Source organism: Erythrolamprus reginae, chromosome 1 (assembly GCF_031021105.1).
Source record: "Erythrolamprus reginae isolate rEryReg1 chromosome 1, rEryReg1.hap1, whole genome shotgun sequence".
NCBI lineage: Eukaryota > Metazoa > Chordata > Lepidosauria > Squamata > Dipsadidae > Erythrolamprus > Erythrolamprus reginae.
This window is the reverse complement of record NC_091950.1, coordinates 76512910-76539033: the sequence shown is the minus strand read 5'-3', so window position 1 is coordinate 76539033 and position 26124 is coordinate 76512910.

Here is a 26124-nt window from a genome sequence, read left to right as displayed (position 1 = left end):
CTTGTCCCGCCATAAGATGCTGTGGAGAATAGGGTAACTCCCTCTTCTCAGTGGCAACCACTTAAATATTGAAACACTGCTATCATATCAGCCCTAGACCTTCTTTTCATTAAACTAGATTTACCCCATTCCTGCAACTGTTCTTCATTTATTTTAGCCTCCAGCCCACTAATCATCTTTGTTGCTCTTTTCTGCATTCTTTCTAGAGTCTCAACATCTTTTTTTTTACATTGTGGCGATGAAATGTGACTAAGTGACTTAAATGTGTATCAAATGAGTAATGTGGTGTACATATGTTTTAAAAAATGTATTTCCTGAAAAATATAACTTATGTGTGTGCTGTTTTAAACAGACTGTTTTTTTTTTTTAAAAAAGAATCATCTGGATGTAAGAGTGAAACATATAAAATAGATACAGACACAAAATAGACTAAATAAATAGAGCTATTTATACTATATAAGGTGATATTGAATGCAACAGAGCAGGAAAGCTCAGCTGTTCACATAATACAAACCAGCTCTATAGTATATAATACCAATAAAACTATCTGGACAGTGATGTATTACAAAAACCTCGCAGAGGCCTTCATAGGCAACTTTTTTCCATGCTCATATACGGGTGCTATTCTTTGTTCTGTAGGATTCCAATAATGGTTTAATAACCTTTATGAACTTCATAAATCAATGTTGAATATAGATAAAAACTAATTCAGGTGCCAACGTTTTAAGCACATCAATAGTTAAAAGCCTAATCTGTGCATCTTCAATAATAAATTAGCGCTGCTGACAGCTAAATATATCTATAAATCTTTTGAAGATTGCTTCTGTGAAGATTAGTCTTCTGGTTATGGAATTCACCATTTTTCGTTTGTGTTTGCTTTTTTTAGATTCCACATCTATCTCACCAAGTAGCTGATAATTGCACCTTTTATACATGAACATATTAACTTATTAAATCCAGTGATGGATTAACCATTATACTTAGCACTACACAGTGCAGACCTGGCCAAGTTAGGTCACCTGCTGTGATCTAATTATATGGGATTTTCCAACGCAAACTTTTACTCATATTGCTTGCTCCCAAGAACTGTACCTTATAATATGGTAACTGCTTATTTCCCTAGAGATGGGAATGATCATGTTGTTGTTTTATTAAGTATTGTATTACAAATCAAAGTTCAAAAACTAATGATATTCAATATTCAGGATTGTGCTTGGCTGAAAATTAAGTCCTTGTGCATTTTAAAAAATATTTTCATGAAATTTTATGAAAAAGAAATTCATTGTCATTTTACCATCTTATGAATAAAGGGCATTGTCCTTGTACTTATCTAAGTTATGGGTGGCCAAACAGTGTGCATGTGTGTGTCCTTTTTGCCTTCTCCTGTTTCAATAAAATGTTAAAGAATGTCACTGCAAGAGATGATACATTGGGCCTTTTCAGGTCCATTTTCTGTGAAGCTACAGAGTCAGACATAAAGTGTAACAGAAAATAACAACAGCATCATCCTCTGTCATTTCACAGAAAACAAGCAAATTCATAAAAGTCCACTAACACTCTGTAAATAATAAGGCTATACAAATCAACCCCATCTGATTCTGATTCAAAATTCAACTTGCCAAAGGTTTGATTCAGGTTCGCTGAATCAATCTTATTTGAGCACCCTGGAAGTGGGGTGATGGTGGCTACAGTAATGGTGGTAACAATCAACTATCAAATCCTGCACCTGTCAACAATGGTGTCCTTCTAGGCAGCATTCTAGGACCAACACTAGTCATACTTTATATAAATGACCTCTGTGATCATATTACAAGCAACTGTGTTTTCTTTACTAACTATGTTAAATTATTTAATACCACCGACAATACTGCTGCCCTTCAAAAAGACCTTGACCATGTATCAGAAGGGTCAGACAAATGGCAATTTCAGATTTCAACCAATAAATGCTCTGTCTTACACATTGGCAAAAAGAATCACAACACAAAATACAAACTTGGAGGACACGACCTTATAGATGACCATCACTCTGTCAAGGACCTTGGGGTACTCATATCTAATGACCTAAGTGCCAGAGCTCATTGTAACAACATTGCCCAAAAGGATGCCGCCCTGAGTCTATGGAGAGGGGCGGCATACAAATCTAAAATAATAATAATAATAATAATAATAATAACAACAACAACAACTAAGAGTTATTAATCTAATCTTGTGTAGCTTCTTCTCTGGCAATATTAATCTACTAACCAAAGCATACAAAACATTTGCTAGACAAATTCTTGAATACAACTCACCTGTCTGGAACCCGCATTGCATATCAGATATCAATACAACTGAGAGAGTCCCAAAATATTTCACAAGAAGAGTCCTCCACTCCTCTGCTCGCAACAGAACACCTCATTTCACCAGATTTGAAATTTTGGGCTTAGATAGTCTAGAACATTGTCACCTTTGATCTGACCTAAATGTAGTTCATAAAATCATTTATCACAATGTCCTACCTGTCAATGATTTCTTCAACTGCTTCAACTGCAACGAACATGAGCACACAATCGATTCAAACTTAATGTAAACCACTTCAAACTCAACTGCAGAAAATGCGACTTCAGCAACAGAGTGATCAATACCTGGAATGCACTACTGACTCTGTTCTTTTCCCCCCAAACCCCAAAATCTTTAACAGATTATCTCCAGTTGACCTCTCTCCATTTCTAAGAGGTCTGTAGGGGGACATGCATAAGCGCACCATTGTGTCTACTGTCCCAGTCCTACTGTCCTATTGCCTAATTTACCTGTCCTACTTTGCTAATGTTTATGCTTATATTAATACCTACTACCTTGTACATGCTTGACAAATAAACAATATAAATAAATAAATAATAATAATGTTCAGAAAACATTTAAAGGGCTCAGTCTTACTTTTCCACCCAAAAGTAAAGGGACACTTTTTCTTTGCCCAACTTGAAATTTGGCATAGTACTAAATAATGTGCTTCATTTTGGCACTGAAGGCTTCCTTTTGTTGGATTATACACTTTGCTGCCTCCCAGGTTTTATGGAAGCACCAGAAAAGCTGACAAATCTGGTTATCAAGTTTACTCTTGGTGATAGAACTTTCGCCATCATCTTCAAAGAAGTATCAGATTGGGGAGAGCTCAGAAGGAAGACATTTGCTTTCCTTTGTAGCTGCTGATCTCTGGGTCATGCAGGTGATAGTAAGATTCCATCAGTAATAGGAATCAGTTTTGTCAATATTAATTAATAAGGAGATGCAGCAGAAGTTAATCTGACATAATGAAATAAAGAGCCACAGAACTAGATCACAAAGAAAATATCCTTGACATTTCAAATTTTAAAATACTGTAGCAAATGGTCCAGTGTTTATGGCAAGCTAACACATTTTTATTCATAGTCAAGTAACTTAATATTGCATCATTTAAAAATTTAAATGTAATGTTGACCTATGAGCGACAGCAGACCTGACAAGAATCAGAGTTAGGCCAAAGCCATTTTATTTGAGATTTTAGGCCTTTATACACTTTATACTATCCTACTAGCTTAGTAGCCTACTATGCATTTTCTATTGTGAGAAAACGAGAGAGGGGATTGTTTGAAGTTGCTAGCATGTAGTCATAACAAATTTATTTATTTATTTTATTTATTTATTTTGTCAAACAATTATAGAGTGGTAATTTGTACAAATAAACATTAGATAAATAATGATAAAAAGTAACAAAAGAAGACAATAGGACAGGGACGGTAGGCACAGTGGTATGCTTATGCACGCCCCTTACAGACCTCTCAGAAAGGGGGAGAGGTCAATTGTAGATAGTCTAAGGCTAAAGGTTTTGGGATTAGGAGTAGAAACCACAGAATCAGGTAATGCATTCAAGGCATTGATTACTCTGTTGCTGAAGTCGTATTTTTTGCAGTCAAGTTTGGAGCGGTTGACATTTAGTTTAAATCGATTTCATGCTTGTGTGTTGTTGTGGTTGAAGGTGAAGTAGTCATTAACAGGTAGGACATTTTGGTATATGATTTTATGAACTACAGTATAATTAAGTCAGAATGGAGACGACGGAGTTGTAAGTTGTCTAAACCAAGAATTTCAAGTCTGGCGGAGTAAGGTATTTTGTTTTGAGAAGAGGAGTGAAGGACTCTTCTTGTGAAAAATTACTGGACTCTCTCAATTGTGTTGATGTCAGATATGCAATGTGGGTTCCATACAGGTGAGCTGTATTCTAAGATTGGTCTGACAAATGTTTTGTAAGCTCTTGTTAGCAGTTCAAAATTACCAGAGAAGAAGCTGTGAAGGATCAGGTTAACAACTCTTAAAGTCTTTTTGGCAATGTTGTTGCAGTGGGCTCTAGGACTTAGGTCATTGGATATGAGTAGTCCAAGGTCTTTGACAGATTGAGGGTTATCAATAAGTTCAATTCCTCCAAATTTATATTTAGTATTCTGATTCTTTTTACCAATGTGTAAGACAGAGCATTTAGTGATGGAGATTTGAAGTTGCCAGTTTTTATACCATTATGCTATGTGGTCAATGTCTTTTTGAAGGGTAGCAGCATTGTCAGTGGTATTAAATAGTTTGACATCATCTACAAAGAGAACACAATTGCTAGTGGTGCAATCGCAAAGATCATTTATGTATAGTATAAATAGTGTTGGTCCTAAAAATTATTTCTACAAAGCCAAGACATCCTTTGTGTCTGGACTTCTGCAACTGCATGAAAGGAGATGGGTAGATTCTGCCAACATGGCAATAGAAGACTGAACAACATGATGGACCTGTGGGTGTCTGACAGATGTGCCAACATGGCTCTATTAATACATTGGAACTTGGAGGAATATTTTGCCTTGGACTCTGATTTAATTTTGGATGCAATTTGGAACCCTGACAGTTGTATTATTCCACTAGCTCAAAAGAGAACTACATTGTGGTTCACAACATAAAAGACGCTGTGAGAATCAACACACTCAAAAGAACTGCCTAATAGGCTGAAAGTTTGATGGAGTTTATTAATACCTAGTAACTTTGGTTATTATGTCAATCAAACTGATGCTGCTTGCATCTGTTCTTTCCCTATTTATAAATGTCAAGAAATGTCTTCTTCTAGGTTGGATCTCTCTTTAACAAGCTTTCACCTATCATTTCTTGTCTTGCCCTCTGGTGTTTTGGAGACTGACTCAATATCTTCCTTTTTGTGACAGCCCCATAAATACTGGAATACGGTTATTATACCACCCACCTCGCATCATTCTTTTTAATAGACTAGACATATCCAGGTCTCTCAACTGTTCATCATACAGCTTAGCCTCTGACCCTTTATCATGTTTGTCATCTTCTCTGCACATTTTCTAGGTGCATTTTTCTAGCATCTTTTAAGATTATGGTGACTAGAACTTTATACAGTGTTTCAAATGTGATCTCATCAGTGTGGTATAAATCAGCGTTATCATTTCTTGTGATCTTGATGCTATTCCTCTGTTAATGCATCCCAAAGCTTTTTTGGTACAGTACATTGCTGTCTCATTCTCAAGTAGTGGTCTATGAGAACACCTCTCACCGTTAATACTAATGAGCCAGATACCACCTATTCTGTACCTGTGCATTTGTTTCTTCCTGTCTAAGTACATGACCTTACTTTTCTCAACAATGAGCTGATCTTATTGAATAGGACCCAATGTTCAAGTCTATCAAGAGCCTTCAGAATATTGAGCTTGTCTTCCAAATTCCTTCCAGCTTGATGACACCACACTGACAAAGTTATGTAAGTCTAAGGTGATCATTTTCTCAGTTACAGAAAATGATTGTGAAAGTTCAGGCATCAAAAGAGATATGAAAATAAACTTATGGCACTGAATTGTGATGCTGGAAAATATTGTTAAGAATACATTGGACTGCAAACAGAACAAACAATTTAATGCAATCATATACAATTTATTTTAATGGATGAAATGTTGAGCAAATTATAAAAAACATTGCTGTTTCTATTTGATTCTCTTAGAGAAACATTTTTCCCCACATAAAGAAGAAATATAAAATGGGAAAATGACACTTGCACCTGTTATTATTAGCAGTCATATAAGAAACCTGCAGTTCCAAATTTCTTGAAGTGAATTCAGACTGATGTCATGTATGCCCCAGGGCAAATGTGCCTACAATGTACTGAAAAACTCACAGAAGAAAATCATGAAGATAGTCACAGTATTTTTACAGATATAAATGCTCTTATTATAAATATCAGGATTTTGCAAAAAGAAGAACAATCTGAGATGATATTCCAAGACAAAAGGCATAGCATATCTCAGGGCTGTGAAAAATCGGTTTGCAAGGTAGCCATGGAATTCTGTAACAGAAAAATTGAAGATAGATATTAATAACATTATTCAAAAGCTGTATGATTACAAAAGGTAAGATTGTTTATCAGGGTAACACCGTCTATACAACATCATTTATAAAGATAGACATAAACACTTATTTTTGTAGGCATTCAGCTTACTCATACATATGTTTTGAATATAAATAAATTTGAAGGATGAATTTTTATAAGGAACAGGTGCAGCTTCTGGGCATCTCTTAAACTTGCTTATTCAAATTAAGCTTTCTGAGAAGACTCATTTCTTGATCTGATTCTGAGACTAGAAACAGTCTTTTAAGAAGCACAGCAATAAAATATTTTAACATCCCTTCCCCATTGTTGTGAGCCGCCCCGAGTTTTCGGAGAGGGGCGGCATACAAATCTAAATCTAAATAATAATAATAATAATAATAATAATAATAATAATAATTATTATTATTATTATTATTATTATTATTATTATTATTATTATTATCATCATCATCATCATCATCATCATCGTCATCATCTTTCATTTGACTATTCAAGATTTTTTCAGGGAGTCTTGATAGAAGTTCAGGTTTATTGGTTTACAACTATGGATCAAAATATCCCATGAAATAACAATATGTGAATGGAATTATTAGAAGAAAAATCTCATAGCTAGTTACCTTGTGACATTAGACAGTATTAAATATTAAACAGAGCTTAGTAATACTTAAAGTTTCTTTATAGTGATTATGATTGATTATGATTATTTTCCCTTTTTGAAAATCTGAGGTTTCATTGGCTAATTAAAGGAACTATTCTCTTCCATAGTAGAATTGGAACAATTTACAAGATGGGTTAATATTACACTATACAATTCATGCATAGTATGTTTGTGTGTATGTTTGGTTTTTTAAATTAGGGTTTTTAAAATTATTTTAAATATTAGATTTGTTATGTGTTGTTTCACTATTGCTGTTAGCCACCCTGAGTCTGCGGAGAGGGGCGGCATACAAATCTAATTAATAAATAAATAATAAATATTTATTTATTTATTTATTTATTTATTTATTCAATTTTTATGCCGCCCTTCTCCTTAGACTCAGGGCGGCTTACAACATGTTCGCAATAGCACTTTTTTAACAGAGCTAGGCTATTGCCCCCACAATCCGGGTCCTCATTTTACCCACCTCGGAAGGATGGAAGGCTGAGTCAACCTTGAGCCGGTGATGAGATTTGAACCGCTGACCTTCAGATCTACAAGTCAGCTTCAGTGGCCTGCAGTACAGCACTCTACCTGCTGCACCACCCCAGCTCATTAATATAAAGCACAGTGCATGTTACAACAGACAGCTCAGCAAAGTATTTGATGTTGATTTATCACAACTTCTATGCAAATTCAGATTTATTCCTGAAAGAAAACATAATCATACTTCCCTTTACCTGTTACCTTTGGTGACAAAACTAAATTTCTATCAAGAATCCCTGAAAAAAAACCTTGAATGATCAAATGTTCAAATGAAGCATTATCAAGATTTTTTTTATTGTTTGTGCTTCTTAAAAGACAGTTTCTGTCCAGATTTTTTTTTAAAGTGAGGCTTCTCAGAAAATCTTAAAGAATGAAAAGCACTTCTGTGAGGGACAATTGCATCTAAGTATTTAGGAATATATAAAGGCCTCTTCTAAAGACCAATGTTACAATAGCCAGAGAATCTGCTTCTCTTTAATAAGTCATAGAATTGTGGTATCATTCATTTCTCGTAAGGCCTTCTGAAACTTTAGTATGCTTATTGTTTGACCTAAGTATCCACAGTAGTAAAATTTGAGGCTGTTTTTTTCTTCATGAGAAACTTGATGATAAATAATACTTAGGAGCTCTCTCATGCCAAAAAATAATTTAATCTGTATTTTTATTGGCACAAATCTCCATGTACATAGATTAGCTCTGGTTTCAAGACTGCATTTGAAATGAAGTGAGGAACACAAAGCAGTGTTCTAATAACTTGGGCTAAGTTATCTCCAAAAGGTGGATATCATTATAGGGACAAATTTTGGTGCCAGACAACATTAAATGCCATCCTTTGAACCAGTGGTGAAATCTATAAATTTTCCCTACTAGTTCTGTGGGCATGGCTTGGTGGGCATGTGACCAAATGGACATGTCTAACTAATAAAATGTGCTGAAACTCTCTTAACAATGCTCTTTCTTAGCAACCAAAGTTTTGGGATCAAATGTGGTCATAGGGTTTTTTTTCTTTCTTTCTTTTCTTTTTTAATGTTTTAATTTTTTTTAAAATTTGAATTTACAAAAATAACTTGCAATATATAAATCATACAAGTATTAACAGTAAGAAGCAAGCAAGTCAACATAAAAGGACAAAGACAAAACCAAAAAACCCACAAAACAAACAAAGACAAAAACAACACCATTTAACAGGAGAGAAAAATCTTATTTCTCTCTTGGCTATCTCAATTTTAAGTGTTTCTTATCAGGTTTTGTGCAGTTATTCATATCACTTAACACATTTACTTTTCATAGTTAGTCTTATACAATTCTTTTATAATTCCACTTCGATTTATTGTTATTAAATATTTCATTTCAAAATTAATCCATTACATCCTTGGCTGTTAGTGTGTTCTTCTATAGTAAATCACTCTTTCTTTCTTTCTTTCTTTCTCTTTCTTTCTTTCTTTCTTTTTCTTTCTTTCTTTCTTTCTTTCTTTCCTTCTTCCCTTCCTTCCTTCTTTTTTCTCTCCTTCTCTTCTCTCTCTCTTTCTTTTCTCTCTCTCTCCTTTCCTCATTCTTTCTTTCTTTCTCTTTCTTTCTCTCTTTCTCTCTTTCTCAGTGGCAAGAGAAGGAAGGAAGTGCCCCAGGGCTGGCAGGGACCTTGGCAGGGCCGGGAGACTGCCTGGAATGCCATCGCATCTGTGGGCCTTGATGATCAAGGAACCTGTCCTCCCTCTGCAGACCCTGCTGGCATGCTTGGGAGCCCCATGGTGTTTTCCCAGGTTAAGGGTTAGCAGGCTCATGGAATGGTAAACTCCCCCCAAAAGCCTCACACATGGGCACAGCCCTGCAGAGGAACCCACTGGGCCTCTCTGTCTCTTCCCTTGGCAGCCTTCTGGGTCCTGCCCTGCTTTTTTTCCCTCAACTACCCCATCCTGGAGAGAAAACATCTGAGGCAAAAGCAGCTTTGGAAAGACCAACATGCATCTGGCCTGCAGAATGGAGCCTTGTGAGTGCTAGGACCTGGCCATTGCACCTCAAGGTGAGCTGCCATTCACCTGCTGCCATTACTGCTTCATCTGAGCTCCCCATGTGTGTATAGGCGGGTGGGCAGCTCAAATTATGTCACCAAGCCCAGACCCTATCACTGCATCCCAGGAAGGGAAAATAGGCTTCAGTCTTCTATCCCAGGGATTTCTCTGCTTTGTCACGTTGGATACATGGGTCACCATTAGGACCCAGAGAAGTTTGTTATGATTTGGGCAGCCATAGGTTAAAAAAAATACTCTACCAAAAAGGAAAAAATCCTACAGGGAAACCCACTTCGGTCTCACCCGAGGGGTAGGACCGCCACTGCAAATTGGCTCTGCACCTGCCATCTCTTTGCATGGGGGTCTCTTGGCTGGGCCATCATGGGAATGCCCTGAGCTGGCACTGAGACAGCAGAGCAGCTGCTCTTTGAACACTGAGTTAAAGGGTGGGAATGCTGGCTGGTCTACGAGCCTTGCCAGGAAGGTAAGCCAAGCACCAGTCAGGCCTATGCATGCTCCCTCCCACTCCTTGCTCCAGCTGCCTCCTGGGAAGTTTGTGGGAAATGACAGTGGGTGGAGCTGGGCAGGGCAGAGCTGCTGGGGCAGCACCCAGTGAGGAAGACTGAGTGGGAGGTGTGGCCAATTGTCTCGTTTATACCACCTGCTTTGTTCATGGGGTGGAAGCCACCGCTGGCACTCAGCAAAGAAGTGTGGTTGAGTAGGGCTGGGGTGGGGGCAGCACAACCTTTCATGTGGACAGGCTTTATGGTGGTGGGCTTCGCTGCAAGGTGGCGTCCCTGCCCAACTTAGCTGTGGCCTTCACGATGCCTGTCCTGGCATTTTCCCTTAAATAAGTTGCCTCTTCCTAAGCAGGTGCAGGCCCAGCTTTGACCCAGATGGGACTCAAAGTTTCCCAAGAAAAGCAGACAGTGGAAGCCATGCAGAGCTCTTGAGCAGGCATGAGCCTCCATAGCCTGGGCCAAAGGAAATGCCAGTCAGTCTGCAGCCTTCCCAATCACACTCCTGGGAGACTGCTGGCAGCTGCTGTGCTTCCAAGGGGGGGTCTGAGAGTGCATGTGCAGGCCTTGGACATCTATTGCCACTGCTGCCTCTCTCAACCTCAGAGCAGCAGCAGCTGCATCTCCACTAAGGCATGCCCGACTATTGTAATGCTCTCTACATGGGGCTACCTTTGAAAAGTGTTCGGAAACTTCGGGTCATGCAGAATGCAGCTGCAAAAGCAATCATGGGCTTTCCCAAATATGCCCATGTTACACCAACACTCCTCAGTCTGCATTGGTTGCCGATCAGTTTCCAGTCACAATTCAAAGTGTTGGTTATTTATTTTATTTATTTATTTATTATTTAGATTTGTATGCTGCCCCTCTCCGCAGACTCGGGGCGGCTCACAGCAGGATACAACAATTCATGACAAATCTAAATAATTTAAAATATTTAAAAACCCCATATTTCTAAACAAACATACACACAAACATACCATGCATAACTTGTACATGCCCGGGGGAGGTGGTTCAGTTCCCCCATGCCTGACGACAAAGGTTTAAGGAGTTTACGAAAGGCAGGGAGAGTAGGGGCAGTTCTAATCTCTGGGGGGAGTTGGTTCCAAAGAGTCGGGGCTGCCACAGAGAAGGCTCTTCCCCTGGGGCCCGCCAACTGACATTGTTTAGTTGATGGGACCCGGAGAAGGCCCACTCTGTGGGACCTAATCGGTCGCTGGGATTCGTGCGGCAGAAGGCGGTCTCGAAGATATTCTGGTCCAGTGCCATGAAGGGCTTTAAAGGTCATAACCAACACTTTGAATTGTGACCGGAAATTGATCGGCAGCCAATGCAGACTGCAGAGTGTTGGTGAAACATGGGCATACCTAGGTAAGCCCATGACTGCTCTCGCAGCTGCATTCTGCACGATCTGAAGTTTCAGAACACTTTTCAAAGGTAGCCCCATGTAGAGAGCATTACAGTAGTCGAACCTCGAGGTGATGAGGGCATGGGTGACTGTGAGCAATGAGTCCCGGTCCAAATAGGGCTGCAACTGGTGCACCAGGCGAACCTGGGCAAACGCCCCCCTCGCCACAGCTGAGAGATGGTTCTCTAATGTGAGTTGTGGATCGAGGAGGACGCCCAAGTTGCAGACCCTCTTCGAGGGGGTCAATAATTCCCCCCCCAGGGTGATGGACGGACAGATGGGATTGTCTTTGGGAGGCAAAACCCACAGCCACTCCGTCTTTTCCAGGTTGAGTTTGAGACTGTTGACACCCATCCAGGCCCCAACAGCCTCCAGACACCGGCACATCACTTCCACTGCTTCGTTGACTGGACATGGGGTGGAGATGTAAAGCTGGGTATCATCAGAGTACTGATTATACCTCACCCCATGCCCTTGGATGATCTCACCCAGCGGTTTCATGTAGATATTGAATAGCAGGGGGGAGAGGATCGACCCCTGAGGCACCCCACAAGGGAGAGACCTCGGAGTTGACCTCTGACCCCCCCACTAACACCGATTGCGACCGACCGGAGAGGTAGGAGTAGAACCACTGAAGAACAGTGCCTCCTATCCCCAACCCCTCCAGCCGGTGCAGAAGGATACCATGGTCGATGGTATCAAAAGCCGCTGAGAGGTCAAGAAGCACCAGGACAGAGGATAAACCCCTGTCCCGGGCCCACCAGAGATCATCCATCAACGCGACCAAAGCAGTTTCCATGCTGTAACCGGGCCTGAAACCCGACTGCTGGGGACCTAGATAATCGGCTTCTTCCAAGGACCGTTGGAGCTGGAGTGCCACCACCTTCTCAACAACCTTCCCCATAAAGGGAAGGTTGGAGACTGGACGATAGTTATTAAGTACGGCTAGGTCCAGGGAAGGCTTCTTGAGGAGGAGGCACACGAGCGCCTCTTTATAGAGTGTTGGAAAAAATCCCCTCCCCAAGGAAGCGTTGACTATCTCCTGGACCCAGCTCCGTGTCACCTCCCTGCTGGCCGAGACCAGCCAGGAGGGACACGGATCCAGTAAACAGGTGGCGGAACTCACAGCTCCAATGGCCTGGGTCCACTTCATCAGGTGTCACTAGATCAAACTCTTTCCAGACAGGTGGACAAGTACGGGCCCCAGTCACCTCGACTGACTCGTTGTCAGTCGACTCTATTTTCCAATTAGAGTCGAGGTCGGCCCGGATCTGAGCGATTTTACCAGTGAAAAACGTGTTAAAATCCTCGGCACTGCTCTGCAAGGGCTGCCCAACTCCCCCCTGATTAAGAAGGGAGCGGGTCACCCTAAACAGAGCGACCGGGCGGGATTCCGCTGATGCAATCAAGACGGCATGGTATGCGCATCTTTCCGCCTTGAGCGCCACTTTGTAAGTCTTAATAAAAGCTCTTACAAGTGTTCGATCAGATTCAGACCTACTCTTCCTCCATCGCTTCTTTAGACGTCTCTTCTGGCATTTCAACTCCCGGAGCTCCTCATTGAACCATGGAGCTCTATGGGGTCTAGTGCCATGGAGAGGTCACAAAGGCGCAATCCGGTCAAGAGCCTCCGCTGAAGCATTGTTCCAGGCCTCCGCAAGAGACTCTGCCGAACTGTGGACGAGTGCCTCTGGAATAACCCCAAGCGCCATCTGAAAGCCCTCAGGGTTCATCAGGCATCTGGGGCGGAACATCTTAATTGGTTCCGCCTCCCTGCGGGGAAGGATTGGAGCCAGGAAGTCAAGCCATAGTAGAAAATGGTCTGACCATGACAAAGGCAATGCTTCTAAGCCCCTTAGTCTCAGACCGTTACTCAATTGCTTGGAAAGGAATACCATGTCAGATGCGTGTCCTCCCTCGTGAGTCGGATCCTGTACTACTTGAGTCAGGTCCATGGCTGTCCTGGTGGCCATGAACTCCTTTGCCAACCCAGAGGTTTCACCGAGTGATGGCAGGTTGAAGTCCCCCGAGACAATAAGTCTGGGGAACTCCACCGCCAACCCGGCTACCTCCTCGAGTAGCACAGGCAGGGCTTTTGACACGCAGCTGGGAGGCAGGTACGTGAGAAATAAGCCCACCTGAACCCCTAAGTCCAACTTCATCAAGAGAGACTCGCAACCTACAATTTCCAGAGCAATGAGTCCATGTAGGCAAAGGCTCTCCCTGGCTATAATAGCCACTCCTCCCCCCCTTCCCTGGGGTCGAGGTTGATGCCATAACTGAAACCCGGCTGGGCAAATTTCAGAGAGAGGAACTCCTCCCTCTGGGCCCAGCCAGGTTTCAGTAATATATGCCAGGTCGGCCTCCTCATCCTGGATCAAATCCCGGATGAGGAGAGCTTTATTTACCACCGACCTGGCATTGAGCAGCAGCAACCTGAGCTCAGGGCCAGAGTTACACTCATCACCAGTGCCCAAGGTTGGGCTCACAGAGCCAGAACAAGGGATCGTTATTAGGCAATGGTCCCTCGTTCCCCTGGAACGGCTAACTACGTGGCCCCCGCCATATCTGCCTCTCCCCAGCAATACCGGAATATTCCGACCCTCTGCCACCCAGAGATCGGTGCCCCTTCCCCTCCTGCCTCTCGAGCATTAGGTGGGCCAAATCTATCATTCATACTGTTACCATTCATCTCATCTATACCGTAAGCCCACCCACCCCAACCATCCCAATCATCCCAATCATTCATCTCATGCACAATATTACATCCATCACAATCATCCATTAATTAGGAAACCCCCCAATAATTAAAAATAGATTAAATTAATAGAATAAATTAATAGCAATTAAAAGCACTAATAAAATGTATCACAATATATAATAGAAAATAGTAAAAGATTATGACCTATAAAGCCCTTCATGGCACCAGACCAGATTATCTCAGGGACCACCTTCTGCCGCATGAATCCCAGTGACCAGTTAGGTCCCACAGAGTGGGTCTTCTCCGGGTCTCATCAACTAAACAATGTCACTTGGTGGGACCCAGGGGAAGAGCCTTCTCTGTGGCGGCCCCAGCCCTCTGAAACCAACCCCCCCACAGAGATTATAACTGCCCCTACCCTCCTTGCCTTTCGTAAGCTTCTTAAAACCCACCTCTGCCGCCAGGCATGGGGGAACTGAGATACTCTTTCCCCCCAGGCCTTTACAATTTTATGCATGGTATGTCTGTGTGTATGTTTGGTTTTATAATACGGGTTTTTAACTGTTTTAATATTGGATTGTTATATGCTGTTTTTATTACTGTTGTTAGCCGCCCCGAGTCTACGGAGAGGGGTGGCATACAAATCAATAAATGAATGAATGAATGAATGAATGAATGAATAAATGCCCATCCACTTGCTGGGCTGGGTCAGATTGGGTTGGACGTTGACCTTGGAAGGCAAGATTACCAGGAAGGCTGCTAGATCCCTTCCCCATGCTTGCCTGCCTTCCATGCGGACTTCCATTTATCTGTCTTCACAAGCTGGCCACGGGGACTTTGGAAAGGCTGTGTTGAAGGCAGCAAGCACGTTGGGACTGTGGATGCAGGGGAATAGAATAGGGAAGGCAGGCTGGGATGGGGGTTAGATGCAAGGCCACGACTTCGCAAGCTTACATAACAGGCAGATCAGAGGTGCAGCTGCAGAACAGGGACTGGGTGGAGCAGGACGAATGAGCATCAATGGGGGGGGGGGCAACCTGCCATCACTATCACTTCAGCAAACCAGGCCACATGTCCACTAATGATTATCATGAACCAGTCTGATCCATTAGCATTTCACCTTTGTATTGACCAAAAATGCATGCTTACAGGTAAAGCATAATTATTTCCATGGTGGTTAGAAAATTTAAATTTTGCAGTAGATTTTGAGTGTGAGGGAGATGAAATATATTTTTTCTAATCATTTCCGGATACCAGAGGATTGGAACAGTCACTAAGTATTTAAATTATTTGATAAGTTCAATTTCAATGCTGTTAATTTTCCATTTATGAAGGAAAGGTTATGTTATTTTGTGCATATGTTCACTTTTGTTTTAGCATAATTGATTTCTTATTTTTCTTCTTAACGATAAACACTTAAATCTTGTAGACTTTCCTGAAGATCATCTTGTGTCAGGAAGAGGATGACTGCACTGCCTACAAAAAACAAATTTACAATTTGCTAACATTGGAGATGTTAGAGATCACGTTTTATGAGAACTTGAACTACTAAGTTGATATAAGAATTAACAGAAGTCAGCATACAATAACTTTTTTTGGTGGAAATTGTGGGAGAAAGATCTTCACTTGCTGCAGATTTAACTTGTATATATATTGTTGTGGTTCAGCCTGAGGCTGCTCAGGGACCGGCTGTGTCTCTGCTGGCTCCATGCCTGGAGGAGGATGACAGCGAAGAGGAGGGGGCTGAACAGTCGGACGGGGGAGAGGAAAATCAGGAATGGGATGAAGGAGAACAGCATAAGAGCCCCCGGGGGGGGGCCTCTCCCCAGCCAGTAGTTTGGAGTCATTAGGTGATGAAGCTCAAGCCGTCATTGACATGCGACAGAGACGGTCAGATCAAAGAAAGGAGCAATTAAAGAAGTATTATCAGCACTGAATTAGGAACAGCTGGGTTTGGGTGTGGTCCTCCTTAGCAGGGTTTAAAAGGCAGGCAAGCCCTTGAAGCCATGTGGAGTGTTATCAGTTTGGAGTTGCGTTATCCTGTCTTGTTTCTCAGCGTCTCTGTTCATGGCTTGTGGCCCAGCAAGCTTTGGAAGACCCGTGGGAGGTGTAGGTCTGCTATCTACAGCCTCGGCTTGGCAGCAAGAATTCTGTATTGCTGCATGGACTTTTGCCTTCGTGGATATATCTGAAGATACAGCATTTTCCTGTTTGTAAGGACATTTTCTGTTACCTGTGTTTTTCTTGAATTTTGTAAAACTGACTTTGCCTTTTACCAGTGTGTCTGGCTTCTCTTTTTGGGTTGGTATTGGCTTCTGGAGTGACCCAGACAGAACAATATATAAATATATTCTCATTATTAATTGAATAAGATAGTGATACATAGATAGAGTTAACAATTTCCACTGCAATATTTCCCTAGAAATTCAATCAGATCTATAAAGGCAGGAAAAAGAGAGTCTCAAAAGCAAAAGGAATATATTTTTCTACCAAGTAATTTAGGAAAATACATTTATCTCATCTTGATTGTCCTGCCCTGAAGTCTGCTTATTCATCAGCCCAAACTTGCTCCGGATCTAACTTACCAATGCATTTCTCACAGGAATTTTTAATATATAGTTTATTAGGAAGATTTAAAAGGCTAATTGGACAGAAGTTAGCAGGAACAGATTTATTACCTTTCATAAAGATGGTAATTGTAATAGTACAGCACCAAGCACCAGTTGGGGGAAAATGACTGAAGTTATCAATATGTGTGACGTTGGAGACAAATACAAATGTCTATTAAATTATCTTCACAAAATGTCACAAAATGTTTTTTTCAATACTGCAATTGTGGTGACAAAAGGTGGACTTTATTTAGTTTTAAAGGAATACAGGATACAAAAATTGCCAACATGATTCATATCAAACTGTGACTCATATAGAATTATGGGATGAGATATTCTTAAAATTTATCTGTTCCCTGAAAATAATTCTATAATTGAATGTGGCTGGATTTTTCATCTTTCTGCCAAAACTGAGAAATTCAGCCTAACATTCTTTTAAAGTGTTTTTGATGCTCCAGTGGTAGATAAAAGACATCTTGTCAGCAACACAAGGAATGACACATGCTCTTTATTCAGCAGGACAGAATAAAGTTGGGAACTCACTTAGTGCTTTTAATTTTTTCACTTGATTTTATTAAACAATATCTGATTGGTATGAAGACAGAAATTGAAACCTATAGGTGAAACCCACCTATTTCACCCTGTGGTAATTGGATGCTCTATATGAAAATGGATGGAAAAATTTATGAAGTACAGCATTTTCATTAAAGTCAAGGTTAGCTTAATAATTGATCATATCTTCACAAACTCTTGAGAACCATGAGAAAGAGTTGACAAAAGTTCTTCAATTTTTACAGGAACTTGATGGGAGTTAAAGTTGACAATTCCCAACACCAGTTAAGTCTATTTGGTTTCACATGATCCTGGCTACCCATCAGCTTAGAAAGGAAGTTGTCCTGTATTGAACTAGGACAAGAGAGCCTCCCAAGCCATTACTGGACTATGGCAGTCTAGATAGGAAGGCTCAGCTTTAGTTCTGGTTGTAATTAAATGCCAAAATGTTGCCAGTTTAAATGAGTACATTGTTTCTGTAAATATGGGGTGTGATCTGAATGTTGCCTATAGACTTTGTAGCTGGCAAATCAGTTCATTCTAAACATACATACAAACTCAGTCAAATGGTTGTTTGGACCTATGGAGCTTAGTTTGTGGATTCTGTGTCATGCATTTAAGAGAGCTTTGTCCACAAATAAGGATTTAAGTTCTGATACAGCAGTGACTTAGCAGTTTTTCCTCTAAAGATACATAATACATTTTTGAACAGGCCTGAGTTAATCAGTTTAAAAGTTGCGGCAGAACTTTTAGGTGATATTTTACAGTTGATGATCCAATATCTAGAATAGCCAGTGTTCTACAAATCCTTTTCTTGGTAGAAGAACTAAAAGTAAATGGTTACTCTTGTGTAGTGGGCTTCAGTAGGCACAAAGCAGACCAGCATAGTTACAACAGCACTTATTGACTCAAAACTGGAACTGAGGAATGGCAGGCAATTCCCTGTAATTTATAATCTGTGTCCACAGGACCTTAACCAATAATAATACTTGAAAAAGCCCGCCCAAATATGAATGTTCTAAATTTCCCTCCAAAACAGTTGGAGTTACTTTATTTATAATTTATTTATTAATTGGATTTATATGCTGCTCCTCTCCAAGGACTCAGGGCGGCTTACAACGTATAAAAGGAAACAATAAAATACAATCACTAAATCCAATTAATTAAAACTAAATAAACTAATCTAAAATCCCCAATTATGTTAAAAATCAACCATACCCATTCAGACATTGACCATACATAATATTCATTGGCCAAGGGGCCAGGATCTAATCGCCCCAATCCTGGTGACATAAATGAGTCTTAATACTTTTACGGAAGGCGAGGAAAGTGGGGGCAGTGTGAATCTCTGGGGGGAGCTGATTCCAGAAGGCCAGGGCCCCCACAGGGAAGGCTCTTCCCCAAGGCCCCACCAAGCAACATTGTCTGGTTGATGGGAGCTGGAGAAGGCTGACTATGTAGGACCTAGCCAATTGCTGGCAGGAGGCGGTCCCGCAAGTAATCTGTCATGATGCCATGTAGGGCTTTATAGGTCATTACCAACACTTTGAATTGTGTCCAGAAACCAATCGGCAACCAATGCAGTCTGCAGAATTAACAGTTAGGGTCATCTAAAAGTTAGTTTCACCTTAGCATAGCTTCACACAACTATATATATTCAATACATAACAGTTACTGTTGGTTGATTCTATCATTCTAAGGTGTGTTATGTTTCTTAAAACCCAGATTTCAGAAATGCCCCATTCCTGGAATGGTTCCTAGTCACAACCTCAGGCGTTCACAATTTAATTAAACAACTGAAATCTGGAAAAGCCTTTATTGGGGATGGGATTTAATTCTCCCTGAATTTAGGTATAATAGTTCTATCTACTGGACACAAATTTTGATCTCTTTTTTCAACAGAACTGCTCATGTGCCAAACGAGGTCTATAATTGTCACTATGTTTAAAACAGCCAAGAGGAAGGATCCAATGAACCTTTTTTAGTAGAATATATGCAAGGACCATAAATTAAACACGTAGGGTCTGGCTTGAGGAAAAGAAGCTAATATCTCCTCCTGAGAAGGCAGTCTCCAGAACAGAATGTTCAGCCTTCGATCAGGGCTTAGTAATATACTAATCAATTGAAATATGTACACAAGCTCCTAAAATGGACCTCTTTTGTGGCTTTAAAGCTTGCCCTTGATTCAATATCAAGGGGAGCACAAGTCCGAAGGTAAGATAAAAACTGTGGGGGTCTCAGCTCAGATCCCCACAAAAAATCAGAGTGAAACAAAGATACCTTCTGGCTTCATTTCAATTTCATTAATGCATCAATACTATAGTGGAATATTTTAAGATTAACATTACCCGCCAATGTTTTAATTTCGATGTTAGTATTTATGTTTATTGTCTCTTTGCTGAAATCTTCTCAAGCTGGCCAAAGACAACAATAACAACTTTGCTCCTTCCTTGCACCAGCTTTGATGGCTTAGAAAGAAATGTGAATGTATATAGTATTTTAGAGATGTAAGTACTTCTACGCCTTTCTATTAATCCCTCTGACATTTGTTTTTATTAGAATAGTGTCAGAAATGGAGATATATACTTTGGCTTGAGAAGAAAGTCTTAAGGATTAGAAGAACTATAGACAAACAAACTTGGACATACCCACAACAACACTACACACTCTAAAAATAGGAGCTTTTATTTTATTAAATATATGGGATTGTTGAAGGAATGGGAATATAAACTGAAGTAACCTAAATTCTTGTAGAGAGATGTAGGAAGTAGGTTCTTAAAAAGATTCAAGAATGGGATTTCTCCTTCACACTTTGAAAAAAAAAACATTAGGAAAAAACAAACTTTTTAAATAAGAGCCAGCTGCTTTTTGCATTGCCGAAGAGACGGAGTAACGACACGGACACAAGAGCTGGATTTAAACTTGGGTCATTTTTATTAATAATAATTTGCATAATTTATTTAATTAAATTAGCATAAATTAGCATAAATTAGCATAAAATCAACATGCTTAACTATGACCCAAACAGTGGACCTGCAGGGTCAAACAAATACTTCCGGGGCGGAAATGACGTAGCAATAAACATTCCTGGGCAACTATGGGTGTAGCTCGATGCTAGTCCAGGTGAGGGACTTCTCCCTCACCTGAGACCCTGCCATGCACTCGCATGAGGGGGGTCCCGCCGGCGCACCCCTACCCGGGGACTTCAATGTGCGGGACCCAAAGACAGGCTCCCCCCAACTGCTCAGGTAGCACCCCACCATGAGCTTGGAGAGAACCTGTCAATCATCCCCAAAGATGCCCAAGGGAGAACGTGCAGTTGCTAACCACCACCCAGATTTCCGCCCCTAACCTGCCATGGAGCGGGGGTCAGATCTCTATCTTGGCCCCCCGACTCCCCCCTCTAGCTGCGCCAGCTCACGCAGAGACCGCTGCAGGTCCTGTAAGAAAATGGCGCTCCCCTGTTCTGACAGGTGAACGCCGTCGGCCCGGTAAAGCCACGGCCGATCTACAGTGATGAGGGGATGGGCCACTACAACCCCACCTAATTCCCTAACTGTTTTGCCCAGGGCCTTATTCACTCTATGCCTGACCCGGTGAATGGCCCTAAGGGAAATGGCGTCCCTCCATACGATCCTTGGGAGGATCTCTGACCACACCACTTGTGTGGTTGGCCACACCGTGTGAAGCCACCGCAGGTCTTTGCGCGCCTGGATGATCAACGGAAGACCACCAAGCAGGCATAGGTCATTGCCACCGAGGTGCAAGACCAGCCATCTGGGTGCGGCTATGGGCTGCTGCCCACCCAGACCCATCTGAGTGCGGCCCTGAGTAGCCGCACACCCAGCAGCGCCGGGTACAGCCCTGGGATGCTGCCCACCCAGCAACGTCGGTAGGAGCCCCTCCCACCGCATACCTCTTCGGCCCATCCAAACAACAGCCGCCCCGAGTCTGCAGAGAGGGGCGGCATACAAATCTAAATAAATAAATAAATAAATAAATAAACATTGGCCCACCGTCCCAATGACAACTGGGTCCCGATGGTGCTTCTGGCTGCTGAGCGGCCAGCCCAAAATACCATGCTGTGGCCACACAGCAGCGCCGTCGGTTTCTGATTGGCATGGGGACCTGGAAGAGGACACACACAGAGAGGTTACCTAGCCTAAGCCCTGCCTAGGATCCTCGGCGGGCCTAACATAACCCAAATATGCCGCCGACCGCCAGCAGCCGATCTCCCGAATCCGATGGGCCGGGAAACCAGAAAGCGCCGTGCTAGTGGCGGCGCCAATACGGAACAAATGCGTTCCATATCCGGCGGGATCCATGCCCACCTGAGCCATTGCTTTAGACACTAAAGCCCAGAATTGATAACGGGTCAGGGGGGGTACCGTCCTGATGCTTAAAAAGGTACCCTTGCCCTGACCCCCTTAAGCCACAAAATTGCTGCAAAGCAGCCACTGGGCATACAGACTGGTCGGTGGCTGCACTAAGCTCTATCTTAACCCCTCTGTGCAACTGATCTGTCTTGGAATGTCTCACCAAAAGTGAAACACCCCCCTGTCTAAAGGCCAGATCAGTGAACTGGAAGGCACGGAGAGACAAGTCAGCCTGTGAGGAGGCCATTGCCTCGCTGACCCTAAGGGCCCCGAAAAACATGACACAAGTGGCTGCCCTAAAAAGACGGGCCTCGTACAGAGAGGCACACAGACTGTCCAAGGCCTGATTAATCAAGGACAGCTGCTGAACCGTCAGGGCCTGACGAGTGTCAGAAGGGACCCCCTGTCGCTCCCTCACCCATCCTTCCAGCATCTTCCGAATGCGGAAGTCACCAGAAAAATCACAAAACCCCCCCGCCTTGGACAGAAAGGCGAGGCCGGCTAACCTGGACCTAATAGTCCTAACTGAAAGGCCACGCTGCCTCAGCAGGACACAAAATTCCGCCAGGTGTTCAACTGGTGCAGGCCAACTATGGGGGTAACCCTTACCCTGCCTGAAATCCCCAAACTCCTTACCTGCACGCTGGTAGGCCCGCAGGGTGCCCGGTGCTACCGAAAGGGCGATCGCCCTGGAGGCCTCATCTCTCCAACGCTCGGGAGCCCGCCCAGGCTCCAAAGGTGGACTGGGAATACCTCTGGCGACTCCCATGCCCACGGGGCCAGGGTCCGAAACCTGGACAACTGACCACGGGACAAAGCGTCAGCCACCCCGTTATCTAGCCCGGGGACATGTCGAGCCAGAAACAAGGCGTTTAGGGACAAGGACTTGTGCACAAAATGGCGGACAAGCCGCATGACCCTGTCACTCTTAGAGGACAGGGCATTAACAACATGGACAACCGCTAGGTTGTCACACCAAAAGTGCACAGTCTTGTTCCTAAACTGCTCCCCCCAAAGCTCTAAGGCCACTATCAAGGGGAAGAGCTCTAAGAAAGACAGGTCCTTAACCAGAGAAGAGGCACTCCATTCCGGAGGCCACACCGACCAGCACCACTGGTCACCTAGCACTACCCCAAAACCACAAGTCCCCGCAGCATCAGAGCAAAGCTGCAACTCAGCTTCCAAAAGAAGCTCGTGCCTCCAAAAAGACAACCCATTAAAGTGTTCCAAAAACTCCCGCCACACGCAGAGGTCAGCCCTGACTCCTGCGCATAAGCGGGTACGATGATGGGGCAAACGCAGCCCCTTCATCGCATCATACAACCGTCTAGAAAAGGCCCTGCCCGGCACCACTACCCGACAGGCAAAATTAAGGATCCCAGCCAGTTCCTGGAGCTGCCAAAGAGTAACCTTCCTGCAGCCCAGTACCGCCTCCAGCTTACACCTGATTTTAACCAACTTGTCCAGGGGCAATCTAGAAGATTGCTCCTCTGAGTCCAATTCAATACCGAGGAAGGTAATCCTGGTAGCAGGGCCTTCGGTCTTCTCAGATGCTAAAGGCACCCCTAGCTGAGCACAAAGGGCTTCGAAGTCCCGCATCAGTGCAAAACATTGCTCCGAATGCGCAGGCCCTGCCATCAGGAAATCATCAAGGTAGTGAAGGACTGTGCCCAGGCCACTACGCCTCCTGAGCACCCACTCCAGGAAGGTGCTAAAACTCTCAAAAAGAGAACAGGAGACAGAGCAGCCCATTGGCAATGCCCTGTCCACATAAAAACCACCTTCGAAATGGAAGCCCAGGATCTCGAAGTCATCCGGGTGTATGGGGAGGAGCCGGAATGCCGACTTAATGTCGCACTTGCCCATAAGGGCTCCAACCCCACACTTCCTAACCATGGCCACGGCCGCATCAAAGGATGCGTACCGCACCGAACACAGTTCGTCAGGAACGAAATCATTCACTGACTCCCCCTTAGGAAAAGACAAGTGGTGAATCAACCTAAATTCACCGCTTGCCTTTTTGGGGACCACCCCCAAAGGGGACACCCTAAGATTCGGAAAGGGCGGCTCTGGGAAAGGCCCTAGGACCCTGCCCTCGGCCACCTCCTTCCCAATCTTGGCCCTTACAATGTCCTCATGTCCGACAACCGATCTAAGGTTATCGGACATGAAAGCCTTTCTGACCCCCACATAAGGGATCCTAAATCCCTTGGAAAAACCTAGCAAGAGAGCAGCCGCTCTCGAGCGAGGGTGGTAGTCAACCAACCAACCCTCAAGCACAGTGACATTAATTGGGCTGGGCCCCTTTACCCCCAGCTGATGCGGGAGGCTTTCCTGGACCCCCACCCTTCTTTTCCGCCCCCTTCTTGGGGCGGGGGCAGACAGAGGATGCATGGGGCCCCCCACAATTCCCTCAGGCATGCTTATATTTGCAAAAGGGATGAAAACACGCCCCTTTCGCAGCAAACTCATGACAGGCGGGTGAGGCCCCTTTACCAGCTACCCCAGGAGTCACCTTGGCCGGCGTAGCCACCGCAGGCTCCTCCTCCGTGAAATGACCGCTGTCGGTCTGCTCACACCCCTCCTTGCCAGACATATGCGTGGCCCTGAACCACAGGTCCGGTACCACCATATCCCATGGCAGGTTGGGCTCCACAGCCATCCTCATCCTAAACCCTTTATCATAATGGCGCCATATGGTGCCTTTGTATTCAAAATTAGCCCTGGCGATCAAATCAATATACTTAAGCATCGCCGAGGCCATGGCTGGCTGCCTCTGAATCACCACTGACACATATGTCAGAAAAGCATACAGCCAGGAGCTGAAACACTTGGTGACTTTTGTTTTCTTGGGCTTTTCCCCAGGAACTACGTCTTTCTCTTGTTTAGGGACCTCCCGATTGAGCAATGAAAAAAGGTCCACGTACTCCCCCCTCCAAATGGCCTCCTTCACAGACGGGTGGAGGTGGTACCCTAACGGGGTGGCCGGCAGACCACACGGAATGGCCCCCGCCTTAATACTGGTGAACGGGTCCCACACCGTGGTGGCCCCCAGCCCTAGCACCCCCATCCCCTGGGGATAGGCCATCAATGGAAGCGGGGGCATAACAGCAGGAGCTGAAGGGGTCCAACCCCCCACCCCGGGCACCCCGGGCACCCCAGCCACCACCGGCCCAAGCGCCGGCCCAAGCGCCAAGCGCCGGCACCCCCGCCAACGGGGCCAGCGGTGACCAGACCTGCCCGCATGCGCCCGCCTGGGGGGCCCCAAAGCTAACCCCGTTCCCCAGCCCCGTCGGGGGAAAACCCGTACCAGCCAAGGGGAGAAATGAAGAAGGTGTATTGTGTGGTGCAACCTCACCTGCCCCGTATGGGGTTGAAGACATCCAAGGGGGCCCCACCACCATGGAGCCCGGAAAAGCCGTCAAGTGCCCGGACTGGGCTGCCTGCCCGGTATGGGCCCTCTGCCCGGTATGGGCCGTCTGCCCGGCCTGGGCTGCCGATAGAGCTCCTCCCAACGCCGCTGGTACCTGCTCGAGGGCCCCCCAAGGGCCCGAGCCACTCCGCCACTGCTCGAGCTCATCGAGCCTCTCCAACACCCTAGCCCAAGAAAGGGCAGGAGAAACATCAGAGTGAGGGGCTGTAGGCAAAAGACCCACTGCCCCCTCCGCAGGCACCACCCCAGGGGCCCCTTCCATACTTGCCCGAGCCCGGGCAGAAGGCCTAAGGGCCCTCCTGGGGCGTGTAGCCGCAGGCTGGGCCACAGGGGCCCTGGCTTGCCTCTTCTTTGGGGCCATGCCACCTTTGTAAAACAGTAGAAGAAAAAAACCCTTTTCCCCCAAAAAAAACCCTGCAGCAAGGCCCAAACCTTGCCAGGAAAAATCACCCTGGGGGATTAAAACAATAGAACTCCCCCTGGAGCAGCAACAGGGCCCCTTACCCCAGGAACCCCTGTGGACCCCAAGGCCAAGAACCCCCTGAACCCTGGGCAAGGCCCAACCAGACCCCCCTCCCAGCCGGGAGCGAATCACCACTCCCCCCTCGGGCCCGAGGGGGACCAGGACACCAGCGCCGCCGATCCAAGCTGCTCTGAAGTCCTCAGGCACCGCTGGGCCTTGAAGAAAGGCCTCTTCGCCGGATTCAAAATGGCGGCCGCAACACGAGGCCACCACAAAATGGCTGCCAGGAGCAAAACACAAATGAGTGTCTGCTCCAGCTGCCGGTCCCAGCGAAAAGGCTTGGCCCAGGGCCTGCAGGCCCTTAAATAGGGCCTGCAAGCCCCGCCCCTGACCGGCAGCAACATCAGGCCTCGTAGGCCTGATTTTCGGCTGAAATCTCATCTCGCGAGATTTCGGCCGAAAACAAGATGGCGGC